Source organism: Colobus angolensis, unplaced genomic scaffold (assembly GCF_000951035.1).
Source record: "Colobus angolensis palliatus isolate OR3802 unplaced genomic scaffold, Cang.pa_1.0 Scaffold45, whole genome shotgun sequence".
Classification (NCBI taxonomy): Eukaryota; Metazoa; Chordata; class Mammalia; order Primates; family Cercopithecidae; genus Colobus; species Colobus angolensis.
In genome coordinates, this window is record NW_012117932.1 from 3,485,608 (window position 1) to 3,497,761 (window position 12,154).

Consider the following 12,154-nt stretch of genomic DNA (forward strand, 5'->3'; position numbering starts at 1 on the left):
CTTAACTAAATGAGAAACTCTGAATGCTGAGGTAGAAGTACGAAATAATTATACTCGATTTTTTTCAAAAATGAAAAAATGGTCAGCCTCAAAAGTGCAATGAAATAGTGAAGTTCTTGCATAGAAACTTTTTTGTTTGTTTGTTTGTTAAAGTGTTTGAGATGGAGTTTCGCCTTTGTTGCCCAGGTTTGAGTGCAATGAGGCGATTTTGGCTTACCGCAACCTCTGCTCCCAGGTTCAAGCGATTCTCCTGTCTCAGCTTGTGAGTAGCTGAGATTACAGGCACATGCCACTATGCCCAGCTAACTTTTGTACTTTTAGTAGAGGCGGGATTTCATCATATTGGTCAGGCTGGTCTCGAACTCCTGATCTCAGATGATTCACCCGCCTCGGCCTCTCAAAGTGCTGGGATTACAGGCATGAGCCACCATGCACGGCCCTTGCATAGGAACTTTTAAAAGAAAACCTCTTCATTTCTAGTAAGTAGGATGTCGGAAGTAAAATGATAGATCTAAAAAAAAGTGCCAGTAGCCCGACAGCTATTTCATTTCCCAGGTCATTATCACAAATCTCTTCAAATTAGACTTTCTAATGCCTCTCTGAGATAGAAAATCCAACTGTCTTTATTTAGTCAGGATAGAAGCAGCAAAAATTGATCTTTCCTTAAATATATTATAACAAATCCTGTTCCTTTACACATTATGGAATCTGCTTTATAGAAACCTCTACTGGAAATTTAATGTCCCTAGTCATACATAATTTCTTTCTTTCAATATTTTTCTAAAGTAAAAATGAATACAAGTGTAAGTCACAGTGACATTCATTAAAAAAAGTCTCCCACTCATTCTTATAAAAAATCATCCCTAAGTAGCTTCTACCTTGAAAACTACCATAAGTTCAAATAGTTTACTTTAAAAGGTCTAGCAAGTGTGGTGGTAAAATTTTTAAACTTATCTTTTGTTCTTAACAGAAGTTGCTTTTATTTTCTAATTGTACCTGTGGTCTGACATTTCCTCTGCACTCATTTCAAGACCTTCTGAACAAAAAAAGAAATCTATGAGCTGACCCCAAGGAGATTGCTGACCATATCTGCCTGTCACCAGTGACAGTTACACATCACTTGGATTTTACAAAAGCAACAAAAAGTAATTTGTTGACTTTTCTGAGTTAGGGTGAATTTACGAAAACAGTAACCACTTTTTACAATTTCATTTTTCCTTATGTTTTTTTTTTCTTTCTGAGACTCCTCTCGCTCTGTCACCAAGGCTGAAGTGCAGTAACACAATCTCGGCTCACTGCAGCCTCCACCTCCTGGGTTCTAAGTGATTCTTGCCTCAACCTCCAGAGTAGCTGCAATTACAGGAGCCCACCACCATGCTTGGCTAATTTTGTATTTTTAGTAGAGATGGGGTTTTACCATGTTGGCCAGGCTGGTCTTGAACTCCTGACCTCAGGTGATCTGCCCACCTCAGACTCCCAAAGTACTGGGATTACAGGCATGAGTCACCAGGCCCAGCCCATTTTTCCTCAAGCTTTTGATTCCAAAATCTCTGTGAAAACTGCTCAGGCAAAGTGTGCTGTCAATAAAGTCTGCTTTTCTCATGTTGGTCCCCTCTTTCTGATTCTGTTTCTCTCACCTAGTTGTGCCTCCTGGCCTCTCCTGCTCATCACCCCCAAACTCTTTCTGTTCTCACATTCTGACTGGGCCTCACAATGTTTTCAAAATCTTTGATTGCAGTCTTCTTTCATATTTAGTTGGAAATAATGAAGCAACTCTTTATTAATGACTTCAGTCATCAGTTTGATTGGTGTCTCCTGAATCCCCTGATATCATAATCTGGCAGTTGATCTGAACTGGGGATTCCTCAAAAACAGTTTGGCAATTCTGGCTTTCTCAACAAATAAACCACAGATGTCCTTGGACACCAACTAGCAAAACAGGTCTTTCTACTGGGTCCTTTGTACTATTTGAGATGTAAACAAACATAGTTACTAAGGCTAGAGTCTAAGCTAAATATTCAAACTAAGACTTTTAGAGTAACAACTTAAAGAATAAAACAGAATGGAATGTGGATGGAAATGGATTTCAAGTCAAAGGAAAGAAAAAAGGAAAAGGAGGAAAGACAAAACTATAAATCCAGACCAAAAAATAAAGTTAAAAATATAGGGTAGAATTGAAACTGAATAGATCACAATCTAAATCTATAAATTTGTAATCAACTGTGAATGTGTAAATGGACTCTCCCATTAAAAGGCTCTCTGGGCAACAGATGCAGCTTTATGTTGTTCACAGGTGTTATTGTTTGGCTGTGTCCCCACCCAAATTTCATCCTGATTTGTACTCCCATAATTCCCACATGTTGTGGGAGGGGCCTGGTGGGAGATAATTTGAATTATGATGGCAGTTTCCTCCATACTCTTCTCATGGTAGGGAATAAATCTCACAACACCTGATGGCTTTATCTGGGGTTTCCACTTTTGCATCTTTCTCATTTTCTCTTGCTACTGTCATGTAAGTAGTGCCATGATTCTGAGGCCTCCCCAGCCATGTGAAACTGGTAAGTCCAATTAAACCTCTTTTTCTTCCCAGTCTTGGCTATGTCTTTATCAGCAGCATGAAAACGGACTAATACAGTAAATTGGTACCAGTAGAGCGGGACATTGCTGAAAACATACCTGAAAATGTGGAAGCGACTTTGGAACTGGGTATCAGGCAGAGGCTGGAACAGTTTAGAGCTCAGAAGAAGACAGGAAAATGTGGGAAAGTTTGGAACCTCCTAAAGACTTCTCGAATGGCTTTGATAAAAATGCTGATAGTGATATAAACAATAAGGTCCAGGCTGAGGTGCTCTCAGATGGAGATGAGGAACTTGTTGGGAACTGGAGCAAAGGTGACTCTTGTTATGTTTTAACAAAGAGACTGGTGGCATTTTGCCCTTGCCCTAGAGATTTGTGGAACTTTGAACTTGAGAGAGATAATATAGGGTATCTAGTGGAAGAAATTTCTAAGCAACAAACCATTCAAAAGGTGACTTGGGTGCTGTTAAAAGCTTCCATTTTAAAAGAGAAACAGAGCATAAAAGTTCAGAAAATTTGCAGCCTGAACAACACAGTAGAAAAGAAAAACCCATTTTTTAAGAAGAAATTCCAGCTGGCTGCAGAAATTCACATAAATAACGAAGAGCTGAATATTAATACCAAAGACAATGGGGAAAATGTCTCCAGGGCATGTCATAGGTCTTTATGGCCACCCCTCCCATCACAGACCCAGAAGTCTAGGAAGAAAAAATAGTTTCATGGTCTGGGTCCAGGGTCCCCATGCTGTATGCAGCCTAGGGAGTTGGTACCCTGCATTCCAGTTGCTCTGGACATTGCTAAAAGGGGCCAAGGTACAGCTTGGCCCATGGTTTCAAAGGGTGCAAGCCCCATCCCTTGGCAGCTTCCACGTGGTGTTGAGCTTGAGGGTGCACAGAAGTCAAGAATTGAGGTTTGGGGACCATCACCTAGATTTCAGAAGATTTATGGAAACTCTGGCCTACTGGCATGGGTACAACATGTTTCCTACCTGCTGAGGGTGAATGTGATACACAGAGCTATGATGGTTTCTAATGATTGGCAAAATTCACAAAAGTTCCAAGTTATTCATGTCAGGATCATTCTGTGTGCAAAGTTTCATGTATTAATAAATGAAGATCAAGTGGTTTCTTAGTCTGTAATTGCAATTTCATTTTTTTAAAGTCAGTAGATTTTTTGTACGATTCTATTACAAGTGGCCCAGGTTTAATTTCATCCATCTCCATGAAGTGCTGATAAACATTCTGTAGGCTTGTAGTCTTTGAATTTAAAGAAGAGAGTCTCACCTTTGGTTAATTTTTTAATATACTTCTGCAGCTCAATGTTCACATTAAAATGAACATATGTGTCTTCTTAAAGCCACAGGAGTATCTTGCACAGTACTTAAATCTATGTCATTCAGCTCCTTGATACTCACTTTAATACAGCGTATTTCAGGCCAATTTTCTCAATTCTAGTAGTGAGTAACACCACTCCTGATTCTGAGAACAACTTTGGTAATAAAGTAGTGCTTAGTATATTTCAGACCAATATTCTCAGTTCTAGTAGTAACACCACTCTTGGTTCTGATGGCAACTTTGGTAATAAAGTCATGATATGGTTTGACTCTGTGTCTCCACCCAAATCTCATCTTGAATTGTACTCCCATAATTCCCATGTGTAGTGGGAGGGACCCGATGGGAGATAATTGAATCATGGGGGTGGTTTCCCCCATACTGTTCTCGTGATGGTGAATAAGTCTCATGAAATCTGATGATTTTATCAGGAGTTTCTGCTTCTGCATCTTCCTCATTCTCTCTTTGGCTGCTGCTATCTGTGTAAGACGAGGCTTGCTCCTCCTTGCCTTCCGCCATGATTGTGAAGCTTCCTCATCCACGTGGAACTGTAAGTCCAATTAAACCTCTTTCTTTTGTAAATTGCCCAATCTCAGGTATGTCTTTATCAGCAGTGTGAAAACAGACTAATACATGTAATAGAGTACCATGAACTCTAGCAGGAAAAGAATCGGGAGACCCTGCTCCAGCACCACCCTGTTCTTCATCTTCTTCAAATTCCAAATACTGTTTTTCACCAGGTACTAAGGTTCTTTTTGAGGGGACAGGCTGAACGTCAAGTGGAAATTCTTTATTATATGTAAAAATATTCTTTAGGATTAGTGCTAGTTTCTTCAGGTCCTCCAATTTCAGTTCTTCTTGAGACTGTGTTGAGTGTAAAGCTGTACTTCACAATCCCAAGCATGTTGCAACATTGCCTGTGGGTTTCTTTTGTTCTTCTGTGAATTCTCATGTTGAGTTTGGGCCTCTTTTTGTAGAAGTCTTGCTAATATACTCATCTATCACTTTCACCAGCTGGCTCCAAGAGTCAAACTGGTGCCTCTCCTAAAACTGGCTCCCCTAGTGCTATAGTAGATTCTGGGTCACAAAGGTGACTACTCCTTACCCTGTCCCCTCTTGTTCCTACCCCAGCAAGGCTGGGCTTTCAGGTACCATCCTGGCTGGGCCTGACCCCAATATTGACAGGGTCTGGAGGAACCACTATAGCAAACTCTGCCACCTTCCAAGGAGCCATGCAAGATTATTTGCAACCACTCTTCTCTTTTTTTCCTCTCTCTTTCTTGCTTTCTTTTTAGTGTGATTATGGTATTTATTTGGAATATAGGAGGTTCATTTGTTTCACATTGGTTTCAGTTTTTGATTGTTCCGCCTTCCCATGCTTACTGATTAATCTTACATTTCTAATATGCAGGATAAATACTTTAAAATCCAAAACTATACAAAACGAGGAAGGGCTTCAAGTTGGCTTACTAGAGGCATCGGGTACTGCCACCTCCACACAGAAGAACCAACATAGTGAGTAGATATCACACTTTGAATAGATCATCTGAGACAACACTGGAATTCAACAGAGAAGTGACAAGACACACTTAAAGCAAGGACGAAGGAATTGAAGCAGACTGTTGGGCTGAATCAATTGGGAGCCTCGAGGGGCTCCTCCATGTAGGACAGAGTAAGTGTGTGATCCCAGCAGTCCACGTTCTCACCACAGGCTCCTGTAATCCTAGCCACAGGGAAGACCCTCCACCCAGAGACTAACATAGGGCACTGCCTGAAGGTCGCAGGACGGCATTGCTCCAGAGAGGGCGCTCAAGCTAGATACAACCCCATCCCTAATAGCACAGTGCATACAGAGTCTAGTTCCCACCAAAGGGCATCGTGCCTGGGGGCTCAACAGCCCTGCCCCCACACATCCTCCACACATCAACATTCCCTGCCTGCAGCCCCTGCTGTGACCGGCTGATGCTGTTGCAGCCAGGGCTGAAGCATGAGCCATTCCAAAGACCCCACTGACCCCGCTGCCCGCAACAGTGAAGATGCTGTGCATTTTCACGTGTCCTGAGGACAAATTCCCCTATCCACAAGACCTGCTACAACAGCCAGGGCCAAAGTCTGAGCAAAGTGTGAGCTCCCCAGCTGCCTGCTTAGGGCTGCTGCCACTGAAAACCACCCCACCCCCCGAGTAGCAGGGCTGCAGCACAGCTGCGGCTACCCCCACCCCAGCATTTCACCCTGGTCCTAGGGATCACCCTGCCCCTGCCTACCATAGCCCCTGCATGCACCACTGAGGGCCCTTAGGTCAGGTCTGCCTGGCCAGCTCAGCCCCTCCAGTGCCAGAGCATGCTGTCCCATCTGGAGACCTAAGGGCCAATCAGTGCTCAGTTGGATCCACCACTGGTGTCACCTGTGCACTCCTGTCAGGAGCCTGCGGTCAGGCCCACCCAACCTACCACTGCCACCACAGCTGGCACCCACCCATATGCACCGCCTATGATCTGGGGACTTGCTCTCAGCCTATCATAGCCAACACCAGCACCAATGTGGACAGCATGGGAGCCAGAGGTTTGTTCAGCCACACCACACCCACTGCCCAAGGCCTTGAGAATCTGCCCACCACTGCCACTGCTGGCACAGGAGCAGGACACCTGGAGGTCCAAGAACCAGCCCACCTGAACCAGCTAATGCCGGGGTCAGAGTGTGCTGCCCTGGCGCCCAAAGGCAGTCTCCCTCAATCTGCCACTGCAGACATGGGCCCCGGGAAAGGACCACTTGATGTACCCAGCAAAACTTCACTACAGCCCATCAAATAAAAGGAATTGGGGCCTGAAAAGACAGCAATATTAAATTCTGAATTGGTCCTGCCAAATAGTTTGATGCTTCAACTTTCCACAGAACAGGGAGATATTACGTATATTCACTAGCAATGAAGCAATAAGAAAAGTGACTAAACTCATCATAAAAGGCCCAAATGAAAGCTTTTCTATAAGAAAAAAATTAGACTAGTGTTATTTCCACATACCCTAAATGCAAACCAACTATCTTGAACTAGAAAGGATAAGAAGAGAATCAACGAAATGGGCAAATGCTGAGCTTTGTTTTTTAAATATCTGAAAAGTTGTTGAGGTTTTCAATTTTACATATGAGTGTGTTGTAAAAATGTGCAGCCTGACTAGCAAGCAATAAAACCATCTTGCCAAGTGGTTTTAAAGGTCAAGCTCATTAGTAATTTAAGAAGAATCCGCATCAAGCTAGCAGACACTGCTTCTTCAAATAAATTACACATGATCTTATAAGTTTGGGTTTTATCGCTTTAATTGAATGTTTGCACCACTTATAATGTCACAGTGTTTAAGATTTAACTTAACAATTGCCATCTGAAACTTCTCACGTTATCCTGTAAGTCTTCTAACGAGGTTCAAGTGTGTGTGTGTGTGTGTGTGTGTGCATTTTTTCTAGATTTTTATTTTAGCAAGTTGCAACAGAGCACTATTTTCTGGTTTTAACTTTGATGCAATGACTATTTATTCTGCAATTATGGAGCACTGGATACATACTAGACATCATATTTGTCACTGGTGTACTAAAATAAATAGGTCTCAATCTTGCACACACAAAATTTACAAGGTAACAAGGGATACAGAGAGGCTCTTAAGAATAAGTTTTCCTACATTGATCTAAATAGCTATCAAATCCATTTTTATCAAGTATCTTAGTTTTTAGAGCGAAATGGGTCCTCAAAACTCATTCTTTCATCTTTTAAAAAAGGAAAGCTTAGGTTGAAGCAGATTATAATTTACCCAAGTGTCTTTATTATCCCAGAACTGGAAATAAATCTCCACCTTCAAGTCTAAAGCTTTTTCTGTTGATAAAATCTTAGAGGCACACTATTTATTATATGGAACCAAACATTAAATGGTTTTTGGTTAGCAGCAAAGCTAACTCCTGAGAATGATTTTTTCATTTTTATGTAAAGTATGACTTTAAATAAACATGAACAAAATATTACTAAAGAATTTTGATTTGTCAATAGAATTTTATTTTATCATTTTTGCATTTACTAATTCACTAAACTACTTTAAAATAATTTTTAAGTAATTTATACTATATGGGTTTTACCTTAATTATATATATTTGTACTTAATTAATTAGCTGTATACCTCCCAAAAAATGGTAAAAAAAAAAAAAGACACATTTGAAGGTTACATCACACATTTAGATAAGGAGTAGAAAAGTAGTGAAACTCAAATGTGCTTACACTTGTATCAATAATTATAAAAGTATTTAATCTGCAGCACAGAAGTTAAGGATATGTTACCTGCTTTAAAGATTAGAGTTTCAAAAATGGGCTCATATCATATTACAGAGCTTTTTTCCTCACTTCATATATTGAATACTACTACTAAATAATGGTTCTTTTGCTTCTATGGTTGTTATGACGAGAGCTTGTGTATTGAGAGTTTTGTATTTTTGTTTTAATCTATAGCTGTTAAAAGCCACAGAATAAGTCTCTGCAGTACCAAGGGAAATAGCAGGAGACAAAACATTCTTGATCAGTATAAAATGACTACCAGTCTAGACCCTTCAGGTCTCCAGTGTATAGTTTTAATGAAGTGAATATCTAGCAAAATGATACTTTACTTTTAACATCACCATCTATTTGAAATATGTATGTCTATGTCCAAAGAAAGAACTAACAGAGAAGACCTGAATTTAGTTTCCCAAGTTGAGGTTAAATTACTCTTTTAGTAGCAAAGTACAGTCCAGCAACAATTATAGAAAAAAATTCTTTCCCACATAAAAAAATATGCTCAGAGATGTAAAAATATGAAATAATGTTGTTTCCTCTCTTTCCTGAACAATACACTTAAAACAATATAAAGCTCCTGATTCACATGAGGCATTTTCCAGTGCTGGACAGCAAGTTGGATGGCATCTAATGTCAGGGACTCATTGATTCCTTAGGAAATACTCTCTGTTATAGTCAATCATAGTACCAAAAATGGAAGGTTTAAAATTTTGTCATTATTTACTCACTAGTAACTACTTACTGTATACTCATCTACATGCCTTGCATATTTCATTTAGAGTGAAGGTAGGCACTATTTGCTTAATAATGAATATAAGGAAATTGAGACTAACTCCAGAGTGGTTAAGTGAATCGTTTAAGGAGATAAAGCAAGTAAGTGACAAAAAGATGTTCTTTCTAACTCTGAAATCTATCTTTCCTTATGTTTGTTTGCCCAGGCAATTTGAGGTGGTAATACATTTCACTATTGTATGACAAGGAAATCAGTTTTAGGCCTGTCGCTGCCACTACCCAGCTGAGTGACATTAGGGCTGATTACTTAACCTCTTTAAGCCTTCGTTTCCACATTCTGAATCAATATAGCCAGATCTCAGAAAAAGGTCAATTTAACAGAGATTATAGGAAGGCAAGTTTTTAATTAATATAACATGTCATTTCAAATCTGTAGAATTATCATCATATTCATAGAATATATGTGACGATCTTCAGACTATTGTTTTATAAACCATTTAGAAAGAAAAAGACGTCACTATTAAACTAAACTATGACCAAGTCACTTTCTTTCTGTGATGTAAATTCCTTGATGAGTAGCAACATGATATAGAGCACCACCAAGATTGCGAGTAGGGCATTCTGTGAGTTCACAGGTGGTGGTGCAGGCAGGGAAGGCAAATTCATATGCAGAATACATGTTTGTCCCAGTGAGGACAAGTCTGCCTCCTTCATAATGCGAAAGGTCAATGCATTCAGCCACCCATAGGTGGCTGGCTGGTCCCACAAGCAATGGTGCCACCTTAGGGGCTCAATGTTAGTATCTATTTTGGCAGATTAGACACTCAGCAGTAACAGCAGCCAAATCAGACAACAAAGAGACGTCTTGTTGTAGACCTCCTGCATAGCCTTCATTGGTGCCACTATGGCCACTATGTCCACGAGCCCATTGAGCAAGCACTGGGGTGGCTGATGAAAGAGCTTAGCTGATACTCTCTGAGTCCTTCATTTTGTCCTTCTAATTAGCAGCCCCCTCCTTAGTAAGATGCCCTTTAGTGGCATTCACATCAGACATACCTATCTTCATAGTCTGTGCCACCTCCAAGCCATCCAGCTACATGCCTCCCCCTCAGACTTCCTTTTCACTGGCTCTACAATTCTGTTTCTTCCAAGCTGCTGACCATTCAACCAGACTTAGCAACTGCCCTCAAATTGTTGTAGACACACAGTTGACCCTTTAACAACACAGGAGTTAAGGGCAGTGACACTAATGAAAATGTATGTATAACATTTGGCTTTCCCAAAACTTAACTATTACTAGCCTACTGTTGAGGGAAGCCTTACCATTAACATAAACAATGGATTAACACATACTTTTTGTGTTACATGTATCATATACTGCGTCCTGACAATAAAGTAAGCTAGAGAAAAGAAAATGTTATTAAGAAAATCATAAGATAAAATATACTTACCATTTACTAAGTGGAAGTGAGCCATCATGAAGATCTTTATTCTCATTACCTTCACATTGAATAAGCTGAGGAGGAGGAAAAGGATTGGTCTTGCTGTCTCAGCGGTGGCAGAGAAGAAAATCCTTGTATATATGGACTTGCACACTTAAACCTTTGTTGCTTAAGGGTCAATAGTATACTTCTGGCAACTCACTTCAAATTAAGCAATCAAATTTTGCCCACAGGCAAAGTTTTCCTTCACTGCTTTCTTTTACGATCATCTCTGAGTGGGGTTAAAACGCAGCAGTCATCCTCTTTCAGTTCGCATCAACATTTCTTGCAGACCCGCCTATCTGTAACTAGGCCTTGAGTTTTTTCTTCTTTAGTCAACTGATCATAAGATACTTCTCGGATGGTGGCCCGGCGCGGTGGCTCACGCCTGTAACCTCAGTGTGTCCGGAATTGGTGGGTTCTTGGTCTCACTGACTTCAAGAATGAAACTGGGGACCCTCGCCGTGAGGGTTACAGTTCTTAAAGATGGTGTGTACGGATCGCCGTGAGGGTTACAGTTCTTAAAGATGGTGTGTACGGATCGCCGTGAGGGTTACAGTTCTTAAAGATGGTGTGTACGGATCGCCGTGAGGGTTACAGTTCTTAAAGATGGTGTGTACGGATCGCCGTGAGGGTTACAGTTCTTAAAGATGGTGTGTACGGATCGCCGTGAGGGTTACAGTTCTTAAAGGTGGTGTGTACGGAGTTTGTTCCTTCAGAAGTTCAGATGTGACTAGAGGTTCTTCCTTCTCGTGGGTTAGTGGTCTCGCTGGCTTCAGGAGTGAAGCTGCAGGCCTTGGAGGTGAGTGTTACAGCTCATAAACGCAACATGGACCCAAAGACTGAGAGCATCAGCAACATTTACTGCAAAGAGCAAAAGAACAAAGCTCCTACAGCATAGAAAGGAACCCGAGTAGGTTGCCCCTGGGTGGCTCCGGCAGCCTACTTTTATTCCCTTATCTGGCCCCACCCACATCCTGCTGATTGGCCCATTTTACAGAGAGCTGATTGGTCTATTTTACAGCGCGCTGATCCGTCCGTTTTGACAGAGTGCTGATTGGTGCCTTTACAATCCTTGAGCTAGACACAGAGTGCTAGACAGAAAAGTTCTCCAAGTCCCCTCTAGGTTAGCTAGACACAGGGTTAGCTAGATACAGAGTACCAATTGGTGTATTTACAATCCTTGAGCTAGACACAGAGTACTGATTGGTGTATTTACAAACCTTGAGCTAGACACCCTGTGCTGATTGCTGTATTCTCTAGCTAGACATAAAAGTTCTTCAAGTCCCCACCAGATTAGCTAGATGTAGAGTGCTGATTGGTGCACATACAATCCTCCCGCTAGATATAAAAGTTCTCCAAGTCCCCATCCTGCTCAGGAGCCCAGCTGGCTTCACCTAGTGGATCCTGCACAAGGGCTGCAGACGGAGCTGCCCGCCAGTGCCGAGCCATGCCTGCACTCCTCAGCCCTTGGGTTGTCCATAGGACCTGGCGCCACGGAGCAGGGGGCAGCGCCCGCCCGTGGGGGAGGCTCTGACGGCGCAGGAGCCCACCGCAGGGGGAAGGAGCTGAGACATGGCGGGCTGCAGGTCTTGAGCCTTGTCCCGCGGGGAGGCAGCTAAGGCCCAACGAGCATTTGAGTGCAGCGCTGGCACTGCTGGGGGACACCGCGCAACCTCCGCAGCTGCTGGCCTGGGTGCTAAGCCCCTCACTGCCCTGGACCGTGG

The 12,154-nt window shown here is 41.8% G+C and overlaps 1 pseudogene; it reads right to left on the reverse strand.

Moving 5' to 3' along the window:
* Nucleotides 1–3,653: 3,653 nt before the first annotated feature.
* The window catches only part of LOC105523095, a 34,901-nt pseudogene continuing 26,400 nt past the window's right edge, over nt 3,654–12,154 (reverse strand).